Source organism: Nematolebias whitei, chromosome 17 (assembly GCF_014905685.2).
Source record: "Nematolebias whitei isolate Nwh7 chromosome 17, NemWhi1, whole genome shotgun sequence".
Lineage (NCBI taxonomy): Eukaryota > Metazoa > Chordata > Actinopteri > Cyprinodontiformes > Rivulidae > Nematolebias > Nematolebias whitei.
In genome coordinates, this window is record NC_056514.1 from 10,081,223 (window position 1) to 10,084,810 (window position 3,588).

A 3,588-nucleotide genomic window follows, 5' to 3' on the forward strand; every position below is an offset into this window, starting at 1 on the left:
TCCTCTGTCCTCACTCTGTCCTCTGCATCCTCTGTCCTCACTCTTTTTTCTGCTTTCTCTGTCCTCACTCTGTCCTCTGCATCGTTTTGTCCTCACTCTGTCCACTACATCCTCTGTCCTCACTGTCCTCTGCATCCTCTGTCCTCATTCTGTCCTCTGCATTCTCTGTCCTCACTCTGTCCTCTGCATTCTCTGTCCTCGCTCTGTCCTCTGCATCCTCTGTCCTCACTCTTTCCTCTGTCGTCATTCTGTCCTCACTCCAACTACCTCGATGTCCTCTCTAACTTCATCCATATATCTCCTCTTTGTCTTTTTCCTGGCAGCTGCATTTCTAACATCCCAGTGTTTCCCGTTAGACAAGTGGGGTACCCCGCCCCGTCAATGGAACAGTGCACCCCGTCTACCGACACCCCGTCTACCGACACCCCCGGTCAGCAACTGATAAAAACCGGCTACAAAATACAGATAAACTAACAGGCGGGACAACAAAGACGTGACTCCACCTCTGTCGACAAAAAATAAATAAATACCACAAGCACTCCGCCAATGGAGCTGATCTAGGGGAAACACTGCACTGCATCCTTCTACCAATATAGCCACTGTCCCTCCTCTGGACATGTCCACACCACTGTCCCCCCTCTGGACATGTCCAAACCATCTCATTCTGGCCTCTATAACTTTATCTCCCAGTTGTTTTACCTGCTGGACCCCTGACGATTGTTTTATACCAGCTGTTCCTCCTGACACAACTCTCACCAGTTACCCAGGCTTGAGATTGGCATGAGAGATGCACTGGCTTGAGCTCCCGAGTGGCTGGTTAAAAAATAAACAAATAATGAACAATAAAATTGTTCTTAAAAATTCTGTAAACAAATGTTATTTTTATTTATTTATTTAACCAGGAAAATCCCATTAAATTAAAAACCTCTTTCAAGGGAGACCTGGCCAAGGTAGGCAGCAGCAAATGTAAAACATACTGTAGTTACCACATCACTGTCCAGACAACAAATTTAAATTTGGAAACAAATTAAGAAACATTTAAAACAACAATAAATAAAAATTCTGAACATATTTGGTCTCAATTTACAAAAACCTTTTAACCCAATTCAGTTCAGGCAAACGGATTAACAGGCATCAAATAGTCCTGTGAATGGATGGAGTATGAGCCAGCACCACGCTGTACAATCAGAGTACAAATATAAGAGGGAAGAAGTCCGTACATTACTTTTTATATGAATATACCAATGGCTGATTCTTCTGGTGTCCAGAGGAGGCCATTCTACCCTGGAGTATAACAGTGATGTGCCAGTGCCTTACATGTTGTCAAATAACTAGCAGTGCTACTGATATTCTGCTTGTGGGTTATGTCTAAATTGTTAGTTTTTAAACAGCTTGACATAACTTAAAAATCACTTTCATATTACAGAAAATATAGCGTAAAACTTTTGTTATAAAAGTAATGATCTACTGATGAGGAAGATGCTGTTTCATTGACAGTCATGAATTTAATGCTTCACCAGACAGCTTTCATCTGGACTGATATTTTTCTGGCCAAGCCAAGAAGAACAGGGTAGTCTTAGCAAAATGTTTTATAGTGGGGAAATAATACTCCACACATACAGCGCGACTCATTTCTGCTCGTTGGTTTTCATGGATGAGTTAGTTGAAGTGCTAACCTTGTGTTGGCTCCCTCTTCTCTGTCTTTACTGACCGTTCAGTCATCACACTGTTTGTTTCTGTTGCAATGATTAATGTGTCAACAAAACCTGGTTAGAAATCGTTTAAGAAAAAGCCGCATTTGTGAGATTCTACATTTTCCAATAAATTCAGGCATTATTGTCATTCTACGATTTGTCTGCAAAAAGTAGGACAAATAATGGTGCAGGAACTTTTCTCACCCATAATTTCTTGTAATTGTCCAGGGATTCAAACCAGTGACCTCTCGATCATAGGCTCACCTTCTTATACCTCTGAGCTACCACTCCCCCCAAAATATGAGAAATAACACACAAACAGGAGAAAAAAAAAATCTTATCAGCCTATAGTTTTATTTTGAAATTTAAAAAATGAACTTTGTGCAATATATATATTTCTAGAATTGCGCCGCTCAAGGTGGATGCATGTTGGAGTAGCTCTGTTACTTTCATTCTGAGATTATTTTTGAAAACTTTAATTCCTCTTTTTTTCTGGATATAAATCGCTTTTTTGGATGATTATTTCCTCTGGTGTCTGATGCTGTGCAGCTGGAAGAATTTTAACAAAAATATCTTTGCTTTTGGACATTTGTTATGATGCGTAACCATAACAACAAGGATGTTTTTTACAACCAGGAGCAGCTGATTAACATCTCCAAAGCTCAAATAATATCTCAACTACAGCCCCAAATCCCAAATGAGTTGAAAAGGAGGCGTCGTGGATGCAGAGCAGGAGCAAAGAAGAGGGAGAAAGAGAGAAGAATGAAGTTTAAACCATCTCTTCCATCAATCATGATGGGCAATGTGAGATCGCTGTGAAACCAGTTGGATGAACTTCAAGCCTTAACAAGGACTCATCCAGAGTATCGGGAATGCAGTGTTATGTGTTTCACTGAGACATGGCTGCAGGATTAACATCTCAAAAGCTCAAATATCTCAACTACAGCCCCAAATCTCAAATGAGTTGAAAAGGAAGTTCTGTGGACGTATTCTCATCTACCTGCCAGCTGTGCTCGAGTGCCTGATCACTGAGATCCTGGAACTAGCAGGAAATACGGCTCATGACAGTGGAAGGACAGGATCGTCCCTCGGCACCTACAGTTGGCTGTCTGCAGCGACGAGGAGCTCGGCAGACTGCTGGGAGGAGTAGCCATCGCTGTTGGAGGAGTTCTGCCCAGAATTCGGGCGGTCCTACAGCCCGGGGGAACCGAGAGGACAGCCAAGTCTGGGTGGACGGATCAGACGGCATCTGCAGCCAGTTTCTTAGGATCCACTGTGGAACGGACCTTTACAAGAGATCCTTCCTGCCTACAGCCATCAGATCTACAGGTCCTTCTCAAAAAATTAGCATATTGCGATAAAGGTCATTATTTTCCATAATGTAATGATAAAAACGAAACTTTCATATATTTCAGATTCATTGCACACCAACTGAAATATTTCAGGTCTTTAATTGTTTTAATACTGATGATTATGGCATACAGCTCATGAAAACCCAAAATGCCTGTCCCAAAAAAATAGCATATTTCATCCCACTGTAGTGAACTAAGCCTCAGGTCAAGTCCTGACCCTGAGGGCCTTCCTGGAAAAGGAACTGTTATTTCATTGATTTGAATCCAGAAACACAAATTAAGCTCATCCAGAGACTTTCTAAGTGTCCTGCACTGATCAATTGAAAGAACACTCTCTTTTATATTATCATTACTATTTTACAAATGTCTTGATAATCAAAAGTGTGTTTAGTTCAAACCATTTTAAATGTTGAAGTGAACTACTCATTTTAAATCAACTGTGAAACAGTATAAATGATTTTTAATCCTCATTCAAAGTAGAAATCAAGTTAAAATGCCTGTTACAAAGTAATTATGCATTTTGATCTTCTGTCTGAAATGAG

General features: G+C 40.7%; 1 protein-coding gene across 1 annotated transcript in view; it reads left to right on the forward strand.

The window, feature by feature from the left end:
- LOC119423384 (histone acetyltransferase p300) overlaps window positions 1-3,588 on the forward strand; it is a 212,564-nt gene that overhangs the window by 93,950 nt on the left and 115,026 nt on the right. The gene's annotated exons all lie outside the window — the stretch shown is intronic.